This window comes from Spinacia oleracea, chromosome 3 (genome assembly GCF_020520425.1).
Source record: "Spinacia oleracea cultivar Varoflay chromosome 3, BTI_SOV_V1, whole genome shotgun sequence".
NCBI classification, from domain to species: domain Eukaryota; kingdom Viridiplantae; phylum Streptophyta; class Magnoliopsida; order Caryophyllales; family Amaranthaceae; genus Spinacia; species Spinacia oleracea.
Genome location: NC_079489.1, coordinates 118,813,418 through 118,825,855, shown reverse-complemented (window position 1 = coordinate 118,825,855; position 12,438 = coordinate 118,813,418).

Genomic DNA, 12,438 nt, shown 5'->3' with positions numbered 1-12,438 from the left:
ATTGAGATCAAGAATACTTATGGTACTTGTAAAAGTACATAGGAATAGTTCTTGATTCAAGGAAATAAAGATATGCTAAATATTGATGCTACACGCATAAAACTGGTAAAGGATCAAGCAAGATCCCTTTGGAGTTAACCATTGGCAAGGACGAGCTATAGAGCATCGTGTTGTGAAATGGCAACATGGATTGAAGACCATGAGTTGTTGCGTGGGAAATTAAAATATTAATTTCTATGTTCTGAGATACAGATGGAAAGTCTTCCTCATATCTATGGACTACTTGGATAAGTAAATCCAAACAAAGCATCACTAGCAACCTATAAAGTTGAAGTAAAAGTACTTATTGCCTAAGAAGCAATTAAACAGGTTTGTTTATGTTAAAGAGTCCTTCATTGAACTTGGGTAGATCAAATGTCTGTTGACTTAATGGTTCTTCATTACAGAATACGTAGAACCACTATTGTAGCAAGAAAGACTAGATCACAAAATAAACATACTCAAAAGATCTTATCATCTATCTCGAAGAACATTCGATGAAAAGGAAATTAAGATTGGCAAAGCATGATAACTAAACCTATGCAACAAGTGAGAAACAATACTCACATTGTGGCACTGGAAATCAAGCATAGCTTTGAATTCCATTAGTTGTTTTAAAGATGGGTTAGGGGCCCATGGTTGTAAAACACTGGGGTTGAAACATGAAGGAAATAATGCCCTTGGTCCAAGTATGCATTCAATGTTAAGTCTAATAAATGCGGTTCAGTATTAATTAACAAGTTAATAATTCAGTGAGATCAAGTGAGCTGAATGCCTAGCTAGAGGCCGCTTCTGTTCAAGTGGAATTAATGATATTAATCCACAGCTTACTCTTGACTAAACCCGTAGGGTCACACAAATAGTACGTAAAAGGATCAAGTATTTAATGGCATTAAATACTCTATCTACGGTTTCAGTGGGAGCTGAGATCGTCACAAGCAAGTGAATACTCCGGAAACGATGATATTGCCGGAAACGGAAATATGGATCGTATCGGAAATATAAATATTATCCAAGTCGTAGATGTTGCCGGAAACGGAAACATAGTACGTATCGGAAAATATTATCGGAAATGGAAATATTGCCGGAATCGGAAATATTGCCGGAAACGGAAATATTGTCAGAATCGGAAATATTATCGGAATCGGAAAATAATTCCGGAAACGGAAAAATTAAATATTTGTTCGAAACGGAAATTAATTCCGGAATCGGAAATATTAAATATTGTTCGTATCGGAAATGAATTCCGGAATCGGGAATTTAATCGGAAGCTTATCGTACGAATTAGCATCGGATGAGGCCCGCTAGACGAAGGCCCAGCACGTAACCAGGCCATCGCCCAGCGAGCCACACGCACCATCGCACGCCATGCCTCGACCAGGCCCAGCGCAAGGCCAGGCCCAGCAAAGGCCTGGGGCGCGCGCACGAGAGCACAACAGCAGTGGGCCGAGCGCTGTGCGCCTAGCGTGGGCCGCAAGGCTTGCGCGGGTGTACGGTGCTCGTGCAATGCTCGTGCGGGAATCCTAAAGCAATCGGGATTCGAAATATGATTAAATCCTAAAACTATTAGATAATGATTATTTAATAGAGTCCTAGCAGGATTCTGATTAAACTAATTAATATCCTAATAGGATTATAATTCCTTTTCCATACCTCTATAAATAAGTGCCTAGGGTCATAATTTATAGACACAATTGAAGTATTCAAAGGGTAAGTTTTTGAAAGAAAAATCAGCCATACACTTGCAAACACAATAGCCGAAATTCCTAGTAACCATAAGGGCGATTCTAGTTGGTCTAACTTGAGGCGGATCCGGACGTACTGTGGACTATCTACGGAGGGACGAAATTTGGAGTCCTAAAGACTTGTTCTTGTTCGGTTCGGGCGCAGCTAGGGAGGGCACGCTACAAAGTGTATGCTCCTAAATTATGCTAAATGATTATGTGTAAATAATATGTTTCCTGGCATTAAGGTTTTCCGCATGATTTATGTTTTGTCATATGTATCATAACCTAACAGTGGTATCACGAGCCTCTTATTATTTTCATAATCTAAATTGCATAACATGGTTAAATTTCACAAATTTGCAAGGAATTAAAAGGGGTGATTAATTTTCGTAATTGTTAATTAATTGCAAATTGCGTTTATTTAATTATATGTACGCAGTTTTTCGGCAGTTTCTTCGTTACTCATCCAAATCGAGTGATTTTTGTGTCAATTCCGCATGTAAAAGGCATTCTAAAATTTTGACAAAAAAAATGTTTTTCAGCAGAACCTAGAATTCCCAAATTCGAAGCCTAACTATGACTTTTCGGAGGTTTTAGTTTTTCAAACGCAAAAGTTTGTAAATTTAAGATGTTAAATAAAATATTTGCGATTCTTGTTGATAAATCTTGAATTTTTGATTGACCTACTGTATATGTTTAACAAGTTTGAATGCCTAGCCTTGTTAATTATGCAATCTAATTTGTAATTATGATTAATTTGTTGAAAATTGGAATAATTTAGAATTAATTTGATATTCATAATTAGTTAACAATTTAATTAGATACCTATGATTAAAAACCACCATAAAAATTGTAAATTTGTGTTAAATTTTAAATTTTTATGACCTAGACTTGAATCCATGTTAATCGGAAATCAATTAATTAATAAATTTTCGATTTTTCGCCCTAAAATTATGAAATTAATATGATTTATTGATTTGTCATTAATTTTGAAAATAAATTTTTTAATTTTTATGCGATTCGCTCATATAACTTGCACGCACAAAGCAATGGACGCTACGTGTTACCCTTAAGGGGTATTGTATAGTGCGGGCATGCGACGACGAGCAATGGAGCTCGTCGCCCATGCGGTACGAATGCAATGAGCAACGCTATGGTGCACGAGCACAAGGCAGCAGCCCTGCCTTGGGTCGTGTGCTATGTGCGATGGGGGAGTGGGCAAGGGCGAGGAGCAAGGCAGCGAGCGCTGGCTCGCGTGCGACGAGCGCTGGCGCGCGCCCAGCGATGGTGAGCAGCGAGCGTGCTTCGATGATGCTTTGCGATGGTGAGCAGCAGCAGATGCGACGCAGCACATAGGCTGCGCGCACACGGCCAGCGATGGCTGCGTGCGTGTGGCCTATGGCTGTGCGTTGCATGGTGATGTTGCGTACCTTGTGTTACGATTAGATCGTTTTAAAATTTTAATTTGAAATTTCAGTTTATGTAATTTTAATTAATTTTAAAATTAATAATTTAAATTATTTTCTTGGATTATAATTTTGAATATTATAATTATAACAAATTTCATTTATTCTAATTATTTTACCAAAATTAAAATCATGAATTAATTTAAATACGACTGAAAATGAATTAAATATGTGGATTCAATTATAAATTTATATGAGCTTTAAATTTTAATTAAATTTGTATGTTTCCGGTTAGACTAGAAATACATTTTTATGTTTAAGATTAGTAAAGCATATGAATTTATTGGTTTAAGTGGGAGCCCTTTTAGTCATAAACTCTTGATTAGGTCTACAAATCCTTAAGGTTAAAACAACTTGATTAGAATTAATAAGGACTGAATAATTTGTAGATTATTGGTGTCCTTGATTAATTGCTGCAAATATTTATGTGATGCATAACGTGTTTTACTAACCAGCTATGTGGGCCATTCATGATAATGAATGGGTGAATGGTATATATTGTATATGTACTGTTTTGCAGGTTATGAAGTGACTAGTATGGCCCAAATAGGATAGAAAATATGGTCTGCGTACCATTAATTTGAATGTAATTGGTCTAAAGCACCAAATTTGTTTTTCAATTCAAATATGGTCTGCGTACCATCAAATAGTTGTAATTAGTTTAATTATAGCTTATCCTATTTGAAGAAAATGGTGCCTCCCACGGAGATTTTCGAGACGGACTTTGAAGTTGAAGCTTCAAGATGAAGTCGGGCCATACTAGATCACATTTATCTTATGCATGCTTTAAGTTATTTATTGCTTTAAATATGTCTTAATTATGCATGAGATTGTGGCTTGATTATGTTGCATGATTAAGGATTTTAGTTCACTTAAAATCTAACCAACATAGTAAAAGCCCTAAAGTTCCAAACTTAAAAATTGAGTTAAAAGGTGCCATGCCAAAATATACACTTGCTTGGATATCCTTTACATCAATCTAGTAATAGTTTTCGCTCAGCGAGGTGTTACTTATTGGTCCTAAAGGGGCAAGGTACACAAATAATTGTGAGTACATGTTAGTTTTGGTGAAACTCAACGATATAAGTAAGGAGTCCTTTTATGTCGTGGCAAAATCGATAGGTTTACCTAATAAGTTCTTAGACGTGCCTATCAACAAAGAATAGTTTCTAGACTATTAGCAAAAGGCTTTTGCTTACCTAAAAGATTTTAGAATTAAGTCTAAATACATAATGTGCTTAATTCTTCAATGGATTTTAGGATCTTGGAATCATTTTATTCACACCTGCCGGAACACATAACTTGAATAAAATGCTTAATGAACATTGAATTATGCATGTATGCTAGAATTTAAGTTTATTAAGAGAAACTGTGAATGGTTATTTATTTGTTTATTCTTTTCAATTGTAGTTTTACTATGGCAAACAACAATCAAAACATCATCATGGGTTCTGAGCTTATGGTCAAGCTGAACCTGACAAATTTTCTTGAATGGGAAGCTAAGCTAGTTGAAATAGTCAGACTCAATGGACTTGAGTATGTACTATTACATCCCATGCCAAGCTACTATGCCAGAGACATGACCCCTGAAAGATTTTCCGCCTGGGATGCGGATCTCAAAAAGGTTATGAGTCTCATGCTGAACAATATCCCTGATGAATGGGCTAGAAGGTTTGTAGCTTATGAACCTTTTACGCTCATCAAGAATCTGAGGGATATTTGTCGTGGAAGCACGGAGGACAGGGACCTAAACGTCCATGAGTTGATTGAATCAATGTCTGGTCTTAAGCTCAGTTCTCCCAACAGGTGTTATAGGATGGAAGTCCAAGAAACACATGTTCAGCTCCTTCGCACTAAACAAAGAGTAGGCGTCCCACTAAGGTTCCATGTGGATCTTATGCTTTCATATTTTGATCGCCTAAGTCTGCTAGGAACACCAATAAGCGAAAGGATGGCAGTCTCTATCTTGCTCAATTCACTGCACAGTGGGTTTGGTCGCTTCAAGCAACTATACCTAAGTGAACCATGAGAAGAAACAGTTGCAGAATTTGTTCACCTTGTCAGAAAGGCTGAGATAATACTGGACTGTGAAGCCAAAGATTTACTCAAGGCTAAAGGGAGACCGTTCAAGAAAAGTGGAAAGTCCAAGGGCAATGGTAAATCAAAGCAGGACAAGTCCACATCAAGCTGTCTTTATTGTGATGGAATAGGCCATTACAAAAGAGAATGTCCAAAGCTAAAGGAAGATTAGAAGAACGGAACAGTCGTTCCATCTTCAGGTATTTTCGTTATAGACTGTATACTTGCTAATTCAACTTCTTGGGTATTAGATACAGGTTGTGGCTCACACTTATGTTCCAATCCACAGGGACTAAGAAGAAGTAGAAAGTTAAGCAAGGGTGAAGTCGACCTACGAGTGGGAAATGGAGCACGGATTGCTGCATTAGCTGTAGGAAGTTATTATTTGTCGTTGCCCTCTGGGCTAGTTTTGGAACTGGAAGAGTGTTTCCATGTTCCAATTCTTACTAAAAACATCATTTCAGTTTCTTGCTTAGATGCTAAGGGATTTTCCTTTTTAATAAAAGACAATAGTTGTTCGTTTTATTTTAAAGAGATGTTTTATGGATCTGCTAGATTAGTCAATGGACTTTATTTATTAGATCACGACAAACAAGTTTATAACATAAATACCAAAAAGGCCAAAAAGGATGATTCAGATCTCACCTATCTGTGGCATTGTCGATTAAGCCATATTAACTTGAAACGCCTAGAAAGACTTCAAAAGGAAGGAATTCTAGAACCATTTGACTTAGAGGATTATGGTAAATGCGAATCATGTTTACTTGGCAAAATGACAAAACAACCTTTCTCTAAAGTTGGAGAAAGAGCAACTGAACTATTGGGTTTAATCCATACAGATGTATGTGGACCAATGAGTACAAATGCTAGAGTTGGTTTTAGCTACTTTATCACTTTCACTGATGACTTCAGTAGATATGGTTATGTCTACCTAATGAAGCATAAGTCTGAATCCTTTGACAAATTCAAGGAATTTCAGAGTGAAGTAGAGAATCAATTAGGCAAGAAGATTAAGGCACTGCAGTCTGATAGAGGCGGTGAATATCTGAGCTATGAATTTGATGACCATCTGAAAGAATGTGGAATTCTGTCTGAATTGACTCCTCCTGGAACACCACAATGGAATGGTGTGTCGGAACGGAGGAACAGAACCTTGCTAGACATGGTCAGGTCAATGATGGGTCAGGCCGAACTTCCAATAGAATTTTGGGGACATGCACTAAATACAGCTGCACTCACTATAAATAGAGCTCCGTCTAAAGCTGTCGAAAAGACTCCATATGAGTTATGGTTTGGAAAGCCTCCAAATGTGTCTTTTCTTAAGATTTGGGGATGTGAAGTATACGTCAAACGATTAATTTCAGACAAACTTCATCCGAAATCTGACAAATGTATCCTTGTGGGCTATCCAAAGGAAACAAAGGGGTATTACTTCTACAATACATCTGAGAACAAGGTGTTTGTTGCTCGAGATGGTGTCTTTTTGGAGAAAGATCACATTTCCAAAATGACAAGTGGGAGAAAAGTAGACCTCGAAGAAATTCGAGTCGAACAACAAACTCTAGAGAATGCTCAAGATGACATTCAGGATGAAACTCAGAGATCTTTAGAAGAATCTGGTGAGAATCATGGTCAATCTAGAAATGTTACCCCGCGTAGATCGCAAAGATATAGATCTCAACCGGAAAGGTACTTAGGTATTTGGACGAACGAGAGCTATGACATTCTATTACTTGAAAGTGATGAACCTGCGACTTACAAACAAGCTATGACGAGCCCTAGCTCCAAGCAATGGCAAGAAGCAATGCAATCTGAATTAGACTCCATGTTTGAAAACCAAGTATGGGATTTGGTCGATTTGCCAGATGGCTACCAAGCCATTGGAAGCAAATGGGTTTTCAAACTGAAAAAGGACAAGGATGGGAAACTTGTAGTTTTCAAAGCTAGATTGGTTGCAAAAGGTTACAGGCAAGTCCACGGTGTGGATTACGATGAAACCTTTTCACCAGTTGCAATGCTAAAGTCTATTCGGATAATGTTAGCAATCGCTGCATATTACGATTACGAAATATGGCAGATGGATGTCAAAACCACTTTCTTAAACGGCGTTTTAACAGAAACTGTGTTCATGACACAGCCTGAAGGTTTTGAGGATCCAAAGAATGCTAAAAAGGTATGCAAGCTAAAGAAATCAATCTACGGATTGAAGCAGGCATCAAGGAGCTGGAATATACGTTTTGATGAAGAAGTTAGTGACTTTGGTTTCATCAAAAACGCAGACGAATCTTGTGTATACAAGAAGGTCAGTGGGAGCAAAATTGCTTTTCTAGTATTATATGTCGACGACATATTACTTATCGGAAATGACATTCCTATGTTGAACTCTGTCAAGATTTGGCTTGGGAAATGTTTTTCGATGAAGGATCTAGGAGAAGCACAGTACATATTGGGCATCAAGATTTACAGAGATAGATCTAAAAAGATGATTGGACTTAGTCAAAGCACTTATATCAATAAGGTGCTTGATAGGTTCAAGATTGCAGACTCCAAGCGAGGCTACCTACCCATGTCTCATGGAATGACTCTAAGCAAGACTCAGTGCCCAAAAACACTTGATGAGCGTAGACGAATGAATGGGATTCCATATGCATCATTGTTTGGTTCAATAATGTATGCTATGATATGTACACGCCCGGATGTTGCGTACGCACTCAGTGCTACGAGCAGATACCAGTCAGACCCAGGAGAGGCACATTGGACTGCTGCCAAGAATATTCTGAAGTACCTGAAAAGGCACAAAGATGACCTCCTGGTCTATGGTGGAGATGATGAATTAATTGTTAAAGGCTATACGGACGCAAGTTTCCAAACCGACAAAGATGATTTCAGATCACAGTCTGGGTTTGTCTTCTGCCTCAACGGAGGTGCAGTAAGCTGGAAAAGTGCTAAGCAAAGCACCATTGCGGATTCTACAACTGAAGCGGAGTACATTGCTGCACATGAAGCAGCAAAGGAAGCTATATGGCTAAGGAAGTTCATAGGTGAACTAGGTGTAGTCCCCTCCATTAAAGGACCAATAGCCCTGTATTGTGATAATAACGGAGCTATTGCACAGGAAAAGGAGCCTAGACACCACCAAAGAGTCAAGCATGTACTTCGTAGATTTCACCTTCTACGAGAGTTCGTTGAAAGAAAAGAAGTCGAGATAAGCAAGATTGGAACTGATGACAACATATCAGATCCATTGACTAAACCTCTGCAGCAGGCGAAGCACAACTCGCACACTGCAGCCATGGGAATCAAGCATATTGGAGAATGGCTTTGATGTCCTTGTTTAATGTTTTAAAGTTTTAGAGTTTAAATCTTTTTAAAACATTATTGGTTAATCATTCACAAATAAATAAATAGAATTCATTTTTCCATTTAATTTGTGGTTTATTAAATGATGAGTCCCTTCAATTTGACGATATATTCAAGATAGACTGTCAGGACCAGTCCTGTGACTAAGAAATGTCTATCAAGTGAACTTGAATGTCAAAAGTTGAAAATGGTCTCTGGTCGGAGTTTTCTATAAAATTGGACGCATAGAAAACGTTAGACGACTAGAATGCAAGATGACTAGTAGTTCTGTTTCTTGAACTATGTGGACATGGCAATGTCATAATCATTTGCATAGATACTTACTTTGGGAAGACTAGTATCGGACAGACCTATGAAAATTTACTGTAAGAGATGAAAATCTGTCATAAGTAAATTTCATTAAAATTATTAGAGACTAAATCCTCAATACCTGAGTGATTTGAGATTACTTGTTTGAGAACTGGTTGCTTTGACGTTGACCAACCGTCGCACCGTAAAAGGAGGCTATAAAGGCAACGCTCAGGTAATCACCTATCAAACGAAGTCTAATCTCAAGATCGCAAGATTGGGATTGTCCTCCCATTAATCGGGATGAGATGCTTAAAAGTTGTACAAGGCCACTCGGAGAGCTAGAAACTGTGAAATGCATGGCCGTGCTCAGATGAATCATAGGCTATGATTATCTGTTTATTTGATCAGTTGAACTCTGAAACCGAGAAACACCTCTGGACATAATAAGGATGACAACTCTTACCTTCTGTTCAAGAGCAAGCATCGAGCGACAAAGGAATTAGGAAATGCACACTTGTCCCTAAGGACAAGTGGGAGACTGAAGGAAATAATTGGTCCAAGTATGCATTCAATGTTAAGTCTAATAAATGCGGTTCAGTATGGCATTAAATACAAATAGTACGTAAACGGATCAAGTATTTAATGGCATTAAATACTCTATCTATGGATATTCGGAATCGACGGATCTTGGTTTCAGTGGGAGCTGAGATCGTCACAAGCAAGTGAATACTCCGGAAACGATGATATTGCCGGAAACGGAAATATGGATTGTATCGGAAATATAAATATTATCCAAGTCGTAGATGTTGCCGGAAACGGAAACATGGTACGTATCGGAAAATATTATCGGAAATGGAAATATTGCCGGAATCGGAAATATTGCCGGAAACGGAAATATTGTCAGAATCGGAAATATTATCGGAATCGGAAAATAATTCCGGAAACGGAAATATTAAATATTTGTTCGAAACGGAAATTAATTCCGGAATCAGAAATATTAAATATTGTTCGTATCGGAAATGAATTCCGGAATCGGGAATTTAGTCGGAAGCGTATCGTACGAATTAGCATCGGACGAGGCCCTCTAGACGAAGGCCCAGCACGTAGCCAGGCCATCGCCCAGCGAGCCACACGCACCATCGCACGCCAAGCCTCGACCAGGCCCAGCGCAAGGCCATGCCCAGCCAAGGCCTGGGGCGCGCGCGCGAGAGAACAACAGCAGTGGGCCGAGCGCTGTGCGCCTAGCGTGGGCCGCAAGGCTTGCGCGGGTGTACGGTGCTCGTGCAATGCTCGTCGGGAATCCTAAAGCAATCGGGATTCGAAATATGATTAAATCCTAAAACTATTAGATAATGATTATTTAATAGAGTCCTAGCAGGATTCTGATTAAACTAATTAATATCCTAATAGGATTATAATTCCTTTTCCATACCTCTATAAATAAGTGCCTAGGGTCATAATTTATAGACACAATTGAAGTATTCAAAGGGTAAGTTTTTGAAAGAAAAATCAGCCATACACTTGCAAACACAATAGCCGAAATTCCTAGTAACCTTAAGGGCGATTCTAGTTGGTCTAACTTGAGGCGGATCCGGACGTACTGTGAACTATCTACGGAGGGACGACATTTGGAGTCCCAAAGACTTGTTCTTGTTCGGTTCAGGCGCAGCTAGGGAGGGCACGCTACAAAGTGTATGCTCCTAAATTATGCTAAATGATTATGTGTAAATAATATGTTTCCTGGCATTAAGGTTTTCCGCATGATTTATGTTTTGTCATATGTATCATAACCTAACAAAACATTTATCATATATGAAATGTATTTTCATATTCCATTTAATCTGTCAGGACGATATATTCAATTTGATGAGTTCCTTCAATTTGACGATATATTCAAGATAGACTGTCAGGACCAGTCTTGTGAATAAGAAATGTCTATCAAGTGAACTTGAATTTCAAAAGTTGAAAATGGTCCCTGGTCGAAGTTTTCTATAAAAATGGACGCATAGAAAACGTTAGACGACTAGAATGCAAGATGACTAGTAGTTCTGTTTCTTGAACTATGTGGACATGGCAATGTCGTAATCATTTGCATAGATACTTACTTTGAGAAGACTAGTATCGGACATACCTATGAAACTTTACTGTAAGAGATGAAAATCTGTTATAAGTAAATTTCATTAAAATTATTAGACACTAATCCTCAATACCTGATTGATTTGATATTACTTGTTTGAGAACTGCTTACTTTGACGTTGTCAACCGTCGCACCGTAAAAGGAGGCTATAAGGTAATCACCTATCAAACGAAGTCTAATCTCAATATCCCAAGATTGGGATTGTCCTCCCATAAATCGGGATGAGATGCTGAAAGTTGTACAAGGCCACTCGGAGAGTTAGAAACTGTAAAATGCATGGCCGTGCTCAGATGAATCATAGGCTATGATTATCTGTTTATTTGATCAGTTAAACTCTGAAACCGAGAAACACCTCTGGACATAATAAGGATGACAACTCTTACTTTCTGTTCAAGAGCAAGCATCGAGCGACAAAGGAATTAGGAAATGCACACTTGTCCTTAAGCACAAGTGGGAGACTGAAGGAAATAATACCCTTGGTCCAAGTATGCATTTAATGTTAAGTCTAATAAATGCGGTTCAGTATTAATTAACAAGTTAATAATTCAGTGAGATCAAGTGAGTTGAATGCCTAGCTAGAGGCCGCTTCAGTTCAAGTGGAATTAATGATATTAATCCACATCTTACTCTTGACTGAACCCGTAGGGTCACACAAATAGTACGTAAACGGATCAAGTATTTAATGGGATTAAATACTCCATCTATGGATATTCGGAATCGACGGATCTTGGTTTCAGTGGGAGCTGAGATCGTCAAAGGCAAGTAAATGAGTACTCCGGAAACGATGATATTGCCGGAAACGGAAATATGGATCGTATTGGAAATATAAATATTATCCAAGTCGTAGATATTTTCGGAAACGTAAACATGGTACGTATCGGAAAATATTATCGAAAATGGAAATATTGCCGGAATCGAAAATATTGCCGGAAACGGAAATATTGTCAGAATCGGAAATATTATCGGAATCGGAAAATAATTCCGGAAACGGAAATATTAAATATTTGTTCGAAACGGAAATTAATTCCGGAATCAGAAATGTTAAATATTGTTCGTATCGGAAATGAATTCCGGAATCGGGAATTTAATCGGAAGCGCATCGTACGAATTAGCATCGGACGAGACTTGCTAGACGAAAGCCCAGCACGAAGCCAGGCCCGCGCCCAGCAAGCCAAGCGCCCAACACACTGCCAAAGCCTCGCCAGGCCCAGTGCAAGGCCAGGCCCAGCAAGGCATGGCGCGCGCGCGAGATATGTGGGCTGCGAGCAAATGGGCAGCGAGCTGTGTAGCTTGCGTGGGTCGCGAGGCTTGCGCAGGCTGTGCGGTGCTCGTGCTCGTT